The 15,659-nt window shown below is 38.3% G+C and overlaps 1 long non-coding RNA gene across 1 annotated transcript in view; it reads left to right on the forward strand.

Annotated features, from left to right (window-relative positions):
• The first annotated feature begins 4,618 nt into the window (after positions 1 to 4,618).
• Positions 4,619 to 15,659, forward strand: part of LOC101357945 (uncharacterized) — a 99,967-nt gene continuing 88,926 nt past the window's right edge. The window contains exons 1-3 of the long non-coding RNA XR_001121559.1: positions 4,619 to 4,653; positions 5,354 to 5,460; positions 9,622 to 9,872. This is a non-coding gene — a long non-coding RNA (uncharacterized LOC101357945). The remainder of the gene's footprint in view (positions 4,654 to 5,353; positions 5,461 to 9,621; positions 9,873 to 15,659) is intronic.

Below are 15,659 nucleotides of genomic sequence, written 5' to 3' on the forward strand. Positions count from 1 at the left end.
TTCCAGCACAATGTTAAATAGGAGTGGTGATAAAGGGCATCCTTCTGTTGTTCCTGTTCTCAAGGGGAATGTTTTCAGCCTCTCTCCATTAAGAATGATGTTAGCCATTGGTTTTGCATCTTAGTTATCTAATGCTGCTATAACAGAAATACCACAAGTGGATGGCTTTAAGAAACATAACTTTATTTTCTCACAGTTTAGGAGGCTAGAAGTCCAAACTCAAAGTGTCGGCTCTAGGGGAAGGTTTTCACTCTCAGTTGGCTCTGGAGGATGGTCCTTGTCTCTCCAGCTTCTGCTTCCTGGTTCCTTGGAGATCTTCATGTATCTTGGCATCTATCTTACCCCATGTCTCCTCTGCTTGCTTATTTAATCTCTTTTATATCTTAAAAGAGATTAACTAAAGACATGCTTTACACTAATTTTGCCTCATTAACATAACAAAGACAACCCATTCCCAAATGGGATTATAACCACAGACATAGGGTTAGTATATACAACATATAGTTTTGGAGGACATAATTCAATCCATAACATTCCACCATTTAGCACCCCAAAACTGATGTTCTTGCTACATGCAAAACACATTCACCCCCTCACATCATCCCAAAAATCTTAAATCAACTTCAAGTCCAAAATCTCATCTTCTGAATCATCTAAATCAAATATGGGTGATGCATTAGGTGCATACCATCCTGGGGCTAAATTTCTCTTCATCTGTGATCATGTGAAATCTAAAATACAAGTTACCTGTTTCCAAAGTACAATAGTGTAACAGGCACAAGGTAGACATTTCTATTACAAATGGGAGAAATTGGAGGTAAAGAGGGGAAAACAGGCACCAAGAAAGTCCCAAACCTAGCAGAACACATTACATTAGATCTAAGGCTTGAAAATAATCATCTGTTCTCTAAGACTATCTGGGCAATGGTTCTGCCCTCCAGACTCTGGATGTTGGTCATGTTCCCTGGATTCTGGGTGCAGACACCTCAGCCCTAGGCCTCAGTCCCACCTTCCATGCCCACTGCAACTCTGCTCCCTTGGCTTTGGGTAGCCCTATTCTCCTGGTCCATCTGAGTGGCTACCCCATCCCTTCAGCCCTGGCATGCCTCATTCTTCTTCCTCTTAGGCATGGAAGTCCTGCCCTTTCATTTTTGGGTGATGCCCCATCCACCTGTCACACCTTAACAGCAGCCCCACATTCCAGAACCAAGTTGGTAAAGATCCAACTCTTTGAAAACTAGGTGGCTGTGACCCCACCCTTTAAGATCCAGGAGACTGTGACCCCACCCTTTGAAACCAAGAAGGCCCTGTTTCTGGTGCTCATTCCAACAGTTCTGTTGATCTCTGAGCTGCACCAGAGATGTTCTTTTTATTTTCTTGGAGGACAACAGATGTAGGTTCTTTGGCCTGTTTCCTGTCTGCAGAATTCCAAGAGGCAGACAGCGTTCTTTCCTTTTGTTCTTTCTCTGTCCCCTTCAGTCTAAGCTGATAGGTTTCCTGTTGTGGTAGTTAGTTAGATCCATAAGTTACAGACTTAATCTCTTGTCTTAAGCTGGGTTCTCTAGAGAACCAAAACCAGAAAAGTGTATGAATATATATATAGAGAGAGATTTATATCAAGGAAATGGCTCACGTGGTTGTAGACGATGGAACATCCGAAGTTCATGGGTCAGGACAGAGGCCTCTGCTGGTGCATGTAGCCACAGGGGCTGGTGAACCCAACATCGGCAAGTCAGAGAGCAGGGCTCTTGCTCACAGGCTGTGAAGATCAACGAATCCAAAAGATCGGCAGACAAGACCGTAGGCAACCTGCCAGCTCAAGTCCCAAGAACCGGAGGTCAGACAAACAGGAGCCAGCTGCCGGATCCAGAAAGAGCAAAAAGCCCCAAACCTTGCCAGAATATCCACTTATATTCAATACAGGCCACACAGCTAAGGAAACTCCCTTTCAAATGATTGGCTACTCACAGCAGATCCCATCATGGAGGTGATCACATAATATCAAATCTCATCATGGGAGTGACCACACCATCATATGACTATCAAACCACTGAGATTCATGGTCCAGCCAAGTTGACACACAACCTTAACCATCACATTTCTTTAACAAAAAATTGTGTAGCCATGTCCTTGGTGAACATTCTGGAACCTGTGTCCTTAGTTTGTACAACAGAATTTTCCAAATCTTTAACTATTGTTTTCATTTTGCACAGTTCATTCTTAAGTCCATCTCTTTCCTCTTGCATTTTACTATAAGTGGCAAGGAGAAATCACACAGCCCCTTTAAGATCTTGCTCAGAAATCTCATTAGCCAGAGATCCAAGTTCATCACTTACAAGTTCTACCTTTCACCAAACATTTGAACATAATTAAGACAAGTTTTTTGCCACTGCATAAAAAGCATCACCCTTCCTCCATTGTTCAATCACATGTTCATAATTTTTGTTTCTTAAAGCCTCGCCATAAGCACATTTAATGTCTATATTTCTAGCAACGTTTTGTTGCTGGTGTCATATGTACTCTCTAAGACAACAGAGACTTTCTCTATAGCTCTCCTCACTTCCTTCTGAGCTGTCAGCAGAATTGCCTTTGATGTCCATAATTCTACCAACACTCTTTTCAAGGCAATCTAGGCTTTTACTATTAGGCACCTTAAAACTCTTCTGGGCTCTACCCATTACCCTATTCCAAAACCACTTCCACATTTTTGCTATCTGTTAGAGCAGTATTCCATTCTTCTAGTACCAAATTCTTAGTTATCTAGTGCTGCTATAACAGAAATAACACAAGTGGATGGCTTTAAGAAATAGAAATTTATTTTCTCATATTTTAGGAGGCTAGAAGTCCAAATTCAGAGTGCTGCTCTAGGCAACTGCTTTCTCTCTTTGTCAGTTCTGTGGGAAGATCCTTGTCTCTTCGGCTTCTGCTTCCTGGTTCCTTAGAGATCTCCATGTGTCTTGGCATCTATCTTACCCCATGTCCCCTCTAGTTGCTTGTTTAATCTCATTTATATCTCAAAAGAGATTAACTCAAGACACACTTTACACTAATCCTGCCTCATTAACATAACAAGAAACCTATTCCCAAATGGGATTATAACTACAGGCATACAGGTTAGGATTTACAACACATATTTTGGGGGAACATAATTCAATCCATAACAGGTACTGATATATGATTAATATGAAGAAGCTGTTACAATATTAGGTACGTCGGAAAGTGGCCTGGGCTGCCTTGTGAGATAATGAGTTTCCTGTGGTTAAAGTTATTGAAGCCACATCAGATGGTAGGTTGATTGGGTGAACTAGAGCATTACTATTCAAAGTGTCGTCCCTGGGAGTTAGAAATGTAGAATTTCAGGGTCCACTCCAGTCCTACCGATCAGAATCTACAATTTAGTAAGATCCATGGGTGACTCATACGTATGTCATGTTTGAAAAGCAATGCTGCAGCTGACATGTAATGAATCTTAATATTATTCCTATGTTTATCTCAAAATTTGTAGGATTATTTTGTGATGCAGGATTTGAATGACAGTCTAGAAGAGAAGGGATTAAATACATGAGTTTGACCTCACATGTCCACTATAAGGTCAATAAATTATACGCTACCGCAAAAGAAAGATTGTTTCTTGCATAGTATACTTTATTCGTGTATGCTGGCATATGGGTTCTATTATTTAGATGCGCTTCAGACTCTTTGCTTTACATAAAAGTAAAATAAACCTTTTGGATTTCTAAGGATACTCACACTCGCTCACACATTGTACCCAATGTTTAAACATTCTCTAAATTCTCTCATCCTTGTCTTTTTCATTTTTACTAAAAAGAGAATAGCTGAATTTCCCTCACTGGAAGGTTCTTTTTGCTGCTTAGAATAGATATCGGTTTTGCCGCCTGTTTTCTCTCCAGCCCTAATGGGTCGGTGTGAATGGACAACAGCGGCAGAAAGAGAGGTGAGTAGGTAAACAGACGCGTAGGTATAGGGGCAATTGGAACACAATCAAGAGACCAGACTTCCAAGATGAATTCACTGGTGCACTGAGGAGTGGTTATTCCAATCACACAATCTTCATCGCCAAAGCAATGAATGAAGATCGGGAGAGATAAACAGAAATGACAGATTCCACCACACCCTAGACTGACTGAGGTCCCTACAATCATGACCACTATGCCCTGGTCCAGGGAGAAGGAAGCTGCTTAAAGCAATGACAAGCATGGAAGGCCAGTGAGCCAGGAGGTGCCCAAGTTCATTCCCATTCCCACCAGCGAGAACTGACACACGCTTTCCTGCAGAGATCATTGTGTGGGGGAAGCCCAGACTGAGGAGAGCGCACCCCCGTTCTACTCCTGCTGGAGCCTTCACCGGGGGCACTGGGACCGCGAGCTCCAGCTGCTTGGGAGCGGCTTCGCGGGAGTCGTGTGTATCCGCGAGCGCGTGTGCGTGAGGAGGAGAGCAAAGACGTGATTACTTCAGAATTTATTTAAGGACCGGTGGAAACCACTGCAGCAGCTTCCAGGGGAAGCCCTTGTTCCAGAGGAAGAGGAGGTGCGGCTGCCGAGGAGGGAGGGGGCGGAGGAGGAGGAGTAGCAGCAGAAACCCGAGGGAAGTGAGGAGAGAAGATGCTGTAGCATCCTCACCGGCTCTCAGCAGGTTGGTTCTCTCAGCCAACTGAGACAAGCAAAAGCGGCTTGCAAAGAGGCTGGGAGGGGAAACTGGGTGTTAGGGGCTGGCTGCTTGCCTTTCCGGAGAAGAAGCACCTCATTTAAGTGCAATGAGACACTCTAGCGCGGAAATGGGCTGGGGGCCAGAAGGAGAACTGTCCTGATTCTCTTATCCCTGGGGACTCGCTTCCCTTTAGCTTTTCAGCTCCCGGCGTTAGCCATAAACTCCAGAGGTCTCTGGGTGGAGGACTGGGTGGAGAACTTACAGATACTCCTCATGTCTTTTGCTCACATTTCGAGGGACACCCCTGGGTGGCCCGGACGCGAAGAGCAAGCAGCGCCGCTTGGTTAAGTTCCTGAAAGTGAACCCGAGTCCTCACGTTCGCGGCTTTTTGCCCCAGGTCTCCAGCTGCACGCGGGGAGCTGCGGCTGATTGGGCAAAGGGGCCGCTGCTGCTTTAAGAGTCGCCTCCCCCTCTCCTGCCTTTGAGAATGGTCTGAACCGAGCTCTGCTTCCCAAAGCAAAATTTGTAATATGCCATTTTTCCGATGGACGCTTCTCCGTTTGGCTGCTGACGGAGCCGCTGGAAGATGCCGAGTTGCTGCTGCCAAGCCACCGAGCCGGGGCACGTTCCAGGAGGGCGCCAGGGCACGCTTGTCTCTAAGCTGCCTTTCTGCTCCCGTTGCTAGGGAAGTGGTCCTGGAGTGTCGGGTGTAAGCCTCCCCTCTCGTCAAGCCGGAGACTGCGCTTGTCATTGATCAATTGAAGAAGCAAGACGCGAATTTACAGATATTAGGTACAGAAACTGTATTTGAGTTACACGGTTTCTCTTCTTCTTTATTTTTTTTTTACCACCCTCGGGCCCCACCCCGCCCCCAGGGAAGATGAGATGCCAATTCCTCTTTGCCAGTTCCTGTTAGGTATCTTATGCTTTCCACCCCCATCCCTTCTTCTGTTTCTCTGTCTCCTCCCTACTTAGTTCTCTCCTGTTGGGCAGGATGAAGAATTTTACTGTGGAAATTATGAAGTCAACTTCTTCAGGGTGGTGGTGGGGGGTGTGGCTGAGAGATGGCTGTCCGGCAGTGTGGGGTGAACTGATTCTTCGGCCATATGTAAATGGAATGGAGTAAAGAAAGTGCAAAATGCTTCCATTAGAGCTGATAATACTGTTTCTTGAGGACAGGGGATTTCAAACAGGAATATTCATGTAATGAAATTACACAATGGCTAGAATTTCTGTTGCTGAATTACTCCTTGTGGGTTAACTGACGTGGAGCTTAGGTGGTTCTTCAGACTAAATCTTTGCAGAAGAAACTGACTGTAGAGAATAATTGTATATTTGCCTCTAGTAGGGTCTAAATTATATTAATCTGTTTGATTAAAGTGGTTTAATGACAGAAAAAAAAAACAATAACAAAAACAAACCTTTTGTAGCTCTCTGCTTGCAAGGCACGTATTGCTAAGGAACACATTGGATCTTGAAAGCCCTTAGGTAATGACTCCAGTGGACATTCAAAACTTTTATTTTGAAATCTGAGGGATTTAGAAGACACTCAAGGTTATGTGCTAAGAATAAGGGAGTTAGTTTTCCTGACATAAATTCTTCAAGCTAAATTTAAGCACTGAGCTAATTAAAACAACCAAATTTATTGTTTTCATTCTTTCACAACAAAATAAACAATAACCATAACTAGGTTTTGAAACCTTCAGTAATTTAGTGAATAAGGCATCCATTTCCAGATGAGAATAACATAGTTCATATATCCAACTGACTTTGGGGAGCAGTGATGAAAGGGCAAATATTAGAGCAAACTTAGTATTCCCTTCCTAGTTTTTCAGGAATTACATGATGCAATGTAGTTTTTAATACTGAAAAGGATTGTAAAAGTTAAAAGTGGTATATCTGGGTGAAAAATGCTTGGATATTAAATGACCAGAACCTTCTGGACCATAAGAGTTGCTTCATGTCGTCCATTCTATAAGAGGATGTTTAACTATTACATTGAATTATAGATTTTTAAATGCTTTTAATGCCTGAAAAGTACACTTCTGAGATCATTCACTTATACTATATTTTAAAGATTATCCCAATAATTTGAAATGTATATTGGACAGAATCTGAAGTCTAATACAAGAAACTAAGCTAGTTCATGAAAATGGCCTTATTTTTTGTAGACATAGTTTTTTCCTTCTAATCTTGATGGGAAGACTTTAGATTTATCATCTGAGTTGATTGTTTTTGGAAAAATAATGCAGCATGTATTTATTTTATTTCCTAAGTAACTTTTGCATAGTTTAATTTTTTTAACCTGGATTTGGAGAATTTAGAAGTACCCAGTAGAATTAAACATTTAGTCATGTAAGCAGAATGAGTCATTAAGGTAAATTACCTATTCTTTCTACAAAGATGAATGTTGGTAACTTTGTAATAGAAATAAATACTTGCATATGTAACAGCACTTTATATTTTTACTATGTATTCTCAGTCAGGTATCGCATTGGATCCGTACAATGGAGTTATTTTTTTAAAAACAAATGCATTATTATCTTTATGGAAGAGAAAATCGAAGTTGTGAGAGTTGATGTGTCTTGCCTTGGTTCACATGTCTCAGGAGGGACTGAGCAAGGGCTCAGATCAAGTTCTTCTGAGTATAGATTTGCTGGACTTTCTAAGTTCCTAAGCAGCTTCTCATCGTAGCATCTTCCAGATGATTAAATCAAACACGACCTTTTATACTGATCTAAGAGCCTAAAGTGTGTGAATGTCTAATGATCTATGATGACGGAAAACAACTAAGATAGCATATTCAGGGGAAAAATTATACCCGAGGTATTCACTATAGTTATGTTTTTCCTGACAATTTAAAGTTGTTCTAAGTAATTCTGAATGGAGTAAGGTAATAACTTTTCTTTCAAGAGGAGATGCTTTAAAATACAGATGGAGGACTGTATAACCCTCAAATTTAAATCTTTCCAGTCTCTTGGAACAATTTGTCACAGCACTAGCATTTCCTCCCCTAGTGTGTAGTTATAATCTTAAATGTGAAAAAGAAACACACTGGCTCCTAGTAATTCAGAATGACACAGTTGTTAGTGTGTGGATTTCGTGCATGGCGTGTAAACTAATCATTTTAAATATTCGAGTGTGTTGGAACTTTTTTTTTTATTTTCAATTCCTTTTTGTTTTTATTTAATGTAATGAAAATTTGTATCAGTTAGAGTCTGTTTTTCTCTCTTTGTGTTAGCCTTTGAATGAAGTCAAAATGAGAAAAAATACAAAAAAAGTTATATGTTCGTCCATTAAGTGGTTAACAAAAGTAGAAAATATGTGTGTGTGTGAGAGAGAGAGAGAAAGAGAAACTGTGTGTGTGTACGTGTGATATGTTTAAATACATTTTATGTGTCTACTCTGTTACTTATTTTAAGGTGAATAAGAAATTAAACAAACTAAGATCTTGCTTTCAAGTAGCTTAATGTTTTGAATGATTATTAGTAATTCAAAGCATTATTTTGAATTGTTATAAAATTCATTCCCTCCTCTCATTTTTTTTTAATCTAGGCTATCAGTCACAAAATATTTTCCTTTTGTCTTTTTTAAAAGTTTCTCCAAGTTTCAGTGGGCCCTGATCAAATCATTCCCAGATAATTGAATTTCTCCACTCAATAACCCAATTTATATGATGAGTCACATAAAAAGTAACTAACTATTGAGCTATTATATCTTGACATTTTATTTGAAAATATCACCAGAAATATTTTCCTCAAGGACAGGAATATGTAGGTAGAAAAATGAATTGACTTTCAATTATAAAGCCAAAGAATGCTCCAGGATCAACAGCCAAACCAGCCTTTCTCCACATCAGCCTCCTGCAAAGCCAAACCCTCTAATTAATAGCTCCTATCCTCAGTACGACAATGGAAATTGAGATGGTTTGACTTTTTTTAAAAACATAAGGTAGACGATAAAAAAGAAAATGAGGTAATTTCTGATTTTCAAAATACCATATAGTAGGTCAGTGTTACATGTCTGTTGTCTATTTTAAATGAAATTAATGATTTAAAAAAAAAGATTCTGAACAGTTCATTCATTTCACGACTGAGAGCTTGTGGTTAGCAGCTGAGATGTGAAGTTACTGCATTAGCTAATATAATTTATGGCATCTGTTTTGTGGAGTATTTGAAAGAGTGTTAGTTTGTATTGTTTGGATGGAAACCAGACAATGCAGCTAACCAGAAACAGGAATATTAAGTGTAATAATCTAAGTAAATTTATGTACCTTAGTCTGTTTTATAAATCTTATGTCTAATTCAGTCAGTATCACATAGCTACTCTATATGTGTACTGTAGGAATTGAAGAAGAGAACATATAAAAGTAAAAAAGATGGAAGTTTTATTGTGAAGAAGATTTAAACAAGTTGGTGTGAAATGATGTAAGAAAGTAAAAGTTGATTATCATATAAAATAAACACGCAATCATTTGTGGATTTTCTAAATGAAAGAGCCATCATTAATTCATTCAATTACTAATATCATTTAAAAATTATTTACTTCCTATCCAGACACTGTGCTTGCTGTTAACAGTATAGTAACAAATAAGGATAAGAGAGATATTAGCTATAAGGATTTGTAAACTTGCAGGGGAACATAAATGATGAATTAATAATGTAATAACATTTTTATGTGAATTGAATTATGTAGCATAAATTATGAAAAAAATTTTAGAAGATGAAATCAGGCTGTGTTTTGTAGGTAGGGGATATGTAGATTGTCATGAGGAAGAGAAAGCACGTACGTTGGAGGTAAAAACATTTAGCCTGTTAGAGTTGGGGTAGCAGGGTAGGGGGAAAAGAGACAAAGAGGCTGATGAGCTTCAAAGAGTTTAGTGAGTTGAGGACCTGGTGACATTATTAGAAATGCTTTCTTTCCTAAGACTTCCCTCTTTTTACTTTCTTTAAGCAATGATGTGTGAAGTGATGCCCACGATTAACGAGGACACCCCAATGAGCCAAAGGGGGTCCCAAAGCAGTGGCTCGGACTCAGACTCTCATTTTGAGCAACTGATGGTGAATATGCTAGATGAAAGGGATCGTCTTCTAGACACCCTTCGGGAGACCCAGGAAAGCCTCTCACTTGCCCAGCAAAGACTTCAGGATGTCATCTATGACAGAGATTCGCTCCAGAGACAGCTCAATTCTGCCCTGCCTCAGGTATGCTTCCTGACAGCATTTTTCCTTTCTACTGCAATTGAAAATATGATAAGACTTAAATAAGGTTCACCTTATCCTTTTTTATTCTCATAATTACTTTTACCCTTAACAAATATTGTATACTTGTTTGTTTCAGTGAGAAAAATTTGAGAATAGCTAATTATTTCACAGGAAACTTTGCCTTAAATAAAATTGTTGTGGTACTTTGGGGATGGAGGGTGTGAAACATGAGTTGCTGTCTGATCTTTTTCTTGGAAATTGTATTTGTGTGTTTTGATGGGAGTGCAAAATCACCTGTTGATCAGCTTTTAATCAGCAAAATGTGGGAACAGGTAGTTTTCTCTTTTTTACTTTAAAAAAACAATTATGACATTTGGAAATACAAACTTTCCATTTTCATTTGTGTGGTCTGTCTTTGGAAATGTTACTAGTTTGGGAGTCTACTGTGTAATTATTATTTCTCTTTTTAAAATGCCTAAAAACTGCTTTAAAAGACTTGGAGTTATTGCTCTATTACCTTCTTCCCTCAAAAAGTGTGAGCCAATTGGTTTTTATTTTTGAAATATTTTAGAAATGAAAGAAAAGCCAGAAGTTCAGTCTTAGTCTCACAACCTTAATATTATTCAATCTTTCAAACATCTTACTGTATTGAAAATAAGTTATGCTGATGATGAGAGTCAATTTACTTTCTTAAGAGTAGCATAACTGTGTTTATTTTAGGCATGAGTATGAAAGAGATATTTTATAATCACCCCAGTAAACTACAGTTTTCTTTTAAATACAAGTTTGACTGACCTTCTGCTTAAGACAGTACAGCAAATGTTGAAGAATTGACCTGTCACCACAGTTATATCTGTAGCAAATATCTTTTCATAAATATCGAAAACTATACAAAGTTGGTAACATGTTAAACTCAGCTGTACTATTAACTCACAGTATGATGTTAAGATGTTTATGACTCTCCAAATGGAAAGGATCATCTAGAACCCTCTGCCATATCACCAATAGGTAATTTTATAGCCCTAAATGGATAACTGCTGTCCCAGTCCTTTTTATTTTTAGTCAGTTTGTCTTGTGTAGAGATGAAATAATGTTCCCAATAACTCACACCTGTTGATCCACTGGTTTGTTTAATCACAATAAATGTTTCCTTCCAAGGATTTGAAGGCAGCTGCCATGTCTTCAACAAGAATTACTTTTTCAAGCTAGGCATTTCAGTCTCTTCAATTGTTTTTCTTGAAGTGATTGCTAGAACTATCACTCTCCTCTGAGATTATTTGAGTTGGTTAATACTATTGTTAAAGTGGGGCTCCAGAACTAATCACACTATTCCACATCCAAGCATTGAATGGAATAATCATTTCTTTTTCTTGATGAAGTATTCCATTAAGGAAGCCTAGGATTGTATTGTATACCTTCAATATGTACTAAAATAGCAGTCAATTGAAGTTTCTAATTGAGTTGCATAATTGCTACAGTGTGTTTCCAATTTCTCCTACACTTAGGAGCCAAGAATCAACTTCCAACTCTTCTGGGAAATTGACTCTTGGATCTTAAGTGTAAGACTCTGAATGTATCCCTCCTTCATTTGTCTTTCAATATTTTATCCAAGCCTAATATCATCAATTTGGATATTAACCCTATAAAAATATTCCGAGAATAATCTGAGTTTTTTATTTTTCCCTAACTATAAAAAATAGGTGACTGTTTTGTAAAGGTGTTATAAAGATAATATATTAGAATAAGATGCTTTGGAGAAAAAGAAGGAGAAAATTAGAAAATGTTCATACATAACTATATTGTATAGATAAATTTCTTCTTAAAAGTTCAAGAATTAAAATATTTTAATGCTAGAAATTCAACTGTATTGAGTATCTAGATTATAATGCCATCTAAAATATAAGTTTTGATTTTTAATTACACTAGTGCGCAATCTCTTATCCCAATCCCTTGAGGTCAGCTGTGTTTTGGAATTCAGAATTTTCCCTATTTTCTGTATGTATATAATGTATATTATGGAACATTCCTCCAGAAGGATTCTGGGAAGCACTCCATAATTAAACACATTCCTGTTTCTGAAGATAATTCTGTAAATATTCCTATTGCCTGAAAAAAATAAAGACTATAAATACTATCATGTTAGTTCAGGTCTGGTTTTGCTGCCAATCAAGTTTTCTATACCCTTGCAAATAAACTATCAGTTTTCAGACTGTATGGGTTTTGAAATAATAGACTAGGAATTATAAGCCTGTACATTTAGATGGATATAGTTGCAATCTGTTCTACAAATACTGGTTTGCATTTTGCTATTTTAAATATTTGAGTATCCCTAGCAGTCCACAGGTCCTTAAAGACAGTAATTATCCTGCCATTTTTAATAGCAAGGACTTAATAATCTAATCTATACCTTCAGGGATATATGTTTTCTATAAGTAATAGGAGAATATTCTTCTTTAATTAGTACTTTCAAATCTATCTGAATATTTGTAATCAATCTACCTGCACTGTATAGTGGCACTGTAATTGATATTTATCTGGAAGGAGGAGATGACGGCCATAAACCTGAGTTTTGAGGTAGAAATAAAGCATGTGAAATGGAAAATTAGTACAATAAAATAAAAAATGAAAATTATTGTAGCAAACAGAGTATAGATTGAAAGCAGGGACAAACTTTATGACATATCATGTTTTAAATTGCCTGTATAATACTTTTGAAGCCCTGATGGTGCTGTGGTTAAGAGCTCGACTGCTAACCAAAATATCCGCAGTTCCAATTCACCAGCTGTTCATTGGAAACCCTATGAGGCAGGCAGTTCTACTCTGTCCTGTAGGGTCGATATGAGTCAGAATTGACTCAACAGCAATGGATTTGGGGTTTGGTTTAATGCACATACCCATTTTAATGTTCCACAAACCTCAGATTCAGAATGCACCAAACTCAATCATCATCCGCCTCCAATTCCCACCCAGGTCTGCTCTAATTCCCTACCCAGAGCCTTGAGAGTTCTTATAGATGATACTTTGTCCCGCTCCTCTGAATTCAATCATCATTGGGCCGTACAGTTTTTTCCTCTTAAATAATTCTCAAATCTCTCTATTCTTTTCCACTTCTTTAGCACCCATCCCTTAAATTTTTCTTTGCTTCATCTGGTAACATTGTATGTTTGGATAATCCTGTACTATTTGTAATTCCAACAAACACCATGCTATTCCAATCTTTTTTCCTTCATGCATATTCATCTGTCTGCCTATCATGTTCTTCCCCAATGTCTTTGCATGGCTAACTTCTCATCCTTGTCAAGATTTTATCTCTTCCAGGAAGCTTTTTCTAAACTCCAATGCATTTCCTTTGTGTTCCTTACCCTTATCATTTACCATATTATATTTAAATTATCTGTTTATGTGCTTGTTTCCCAACCAAGAGTATAAGCCCCTTGAGGATAGGAGTATATCCTATTCTTCTAAGATCCTCTGCACCAGCAGAATACCAGACCCACCGCAAGAGCTTTTTACATAAAAACATAACTAAATGTATGCATTTTGAGGTGAGAGTAGTAAACTTTATACAGGAAGCGCTGCTTTGCAGAGGCATAGTGAGGAGGGTGTAAGAGGGGGGACATTTGCCCTGGGTACAAGTCCAAGAGGGTGCCAGATGAGGCTGGCTGGTGAATCACCCCCCTCCGCGTTTGACAAGGCTGGCCAGTGGGGCGCAGTGCAAACTTAGAGATTGTCCCTGATCCCTAGTTACCCTTGCTATAACTCTGCTGGTTTGTACTGTGACTCTATCCTACATTACCAACTTGAGTCAGGCTTCAGGTGTTCATGCTATAAAAGTGGTTAATACTACAACCTCACAAGGCAGTTTATGAGGATTAGAGGAAACAGTATAAATGAACACTAAGGTAGAAAATACGAACTATAGAAATGTTTACTTTGTTTTATCCAGAACGCTAAAAGATAAACTAATTTCTATATATGTACATTAATAAGCATTAGAACAATTTATTGTGAATATTGGTAAAATAAAGTCTTTGAAAACAGGACAAATGACTATCAGTTTTAAATATGATTATAAAGAATGTTTAGAGGAGAGGTAAAGGGAGTGAGCTTTCTATTACCAAAGTCTTTATATATAAAAGTTTAAAATTCCTTTTCAGCTTCTTCTTTGGTATATATTGAGGGTCTTCTGTGTATTATCAAATCGTTATAGATGTTTGGAAAGGGGATAGGAAAAAAATGGGAATAATGTTTTGCTCTCAGAGAGCCTAGGGAATAAAAATGCTTGGAAAAAATATATAAATGGGCCCAAGTTAACTTAGTGCCAGAAGATTATAGAAGTACTGAAAGTATTTGAGCTATAAGATCGATAAGAAATTAATTACAGTTTCATGTATAAATTGATGTAACAGAGATATTTTTAAGAAAAGGTTGGAAAGAACTTGAGGGTATTCTGTGTGAGGCAGTAGAGTTGTGCAGATAGGACCCTGCTCAAGGACAAGTGAGGGACTGAAATTCAGTCTATGCTCTGCTTTCCACACTAGGCTAAAAACAAAACAAAACAAAAAAAAAGAAAACCAAACCTGTTGCCGTTGAGACCCTATAGGACAGAGTAGGACTGCCCTATACGGTTTCCAAGGAGCACTTGGTGGATTCGAACTGCCGATCTTTTGGTTAGCAGACATAGCTCTTAACTACTGCACCACCAGGGTTTCCATGCTAGGCTAAAGGAGCCATATGATCTAGCGATAGCCCTGGCTAAGGAACAAAAAAGACTGAATTGAAATTAAATAAGAAGAATAACTTACAAACTCGTTTAATGTAAGGTTGTAGGGTAGGGATGAAATTTTGTATAATGGTAACGGAGGAGTGTGTCCTATTCATATGTGTGGTAAAAGCTGAGGACTGGAGTTTGTATACAAGGTAATCAGAATTTTGAGTGAACTAATGACATAAGATGATCATTAATGAATATTATTCTTCCATTTTGATTTAGGATAGATTAGATAATAAACAAGCATCAGTTGTCTATTTCTAAAATAATACTGTGTAACAAACAACACAAAACTTCAGTGGTGTACTAAATGTGGGTTTGTGGGACGCAGCTGTTCTGGGCTTGGATAGGCTGATCTTGGCTGGGCTCACTTATGCCACTGGTCAGCTGAAGATTGGCTCAGTCAGCTGCACGTCAGCTGGATTATTGTCTGATCTAGGATGGCCTTGACTGGGCTGACTGGGACCACTCAGCCCTATGCCATGTGTCTGATCTGGCAATAGGTTAGACCTGGCAGGTTCTCATTGTCATGGCAAAGGAATAAGAGCAAAGCAGAAAAAAGCAAGTGATTTTTATGTTTCTGCTTGAGTCTTTGCTAATATCCCTTGGCCAACCCCTGAGGTATTAAGAATATTACTGTCAATGCAAAGCAATACAAAGTTACGTAACAAACAGTATAGATACAGGAAGTAGTAAAGAACTGGGGTTATCAGTGCAATTAATCTACCACAAATATAACCTAAAAGAGTCATCTTGATCATCATTATGTTAGGAAAAACTTATTGTGATCATGTAATAATTCTGGTGAGGTACGAGGATTTGAAATAGGAATGTGAACCGCCAAACTAAGAAAGCAATAGGAATGTAAAGAATATTAAATAGAAAGAAAGTACAGGGACTAGTAATAAACTTAATGGTCAGCCTTTGATGTTGAATCAGATTTGAATTTGAATTGAGGCTCTGCTGCTTATTAGCTGAGGGACCATTGATTGGTAAGGTACTTGACTTCTCTGAAA

This window comes from Trichechus manatus, unplaced genomic scaffold (assembly GCF_000243295.1).
Source record: "Trichechus manatus latirostris isolate Lorelei unplaced genomic scaffold, TriManLat1.0 scaffold00365, whole genome shotgun sequence".
Classification (NCBI taxonomy): Eukaryota; Metazoa; Chordata; class Mammalia; order Sirenia; family Trichechidae; genus Trichechus; species Trichechus manatus.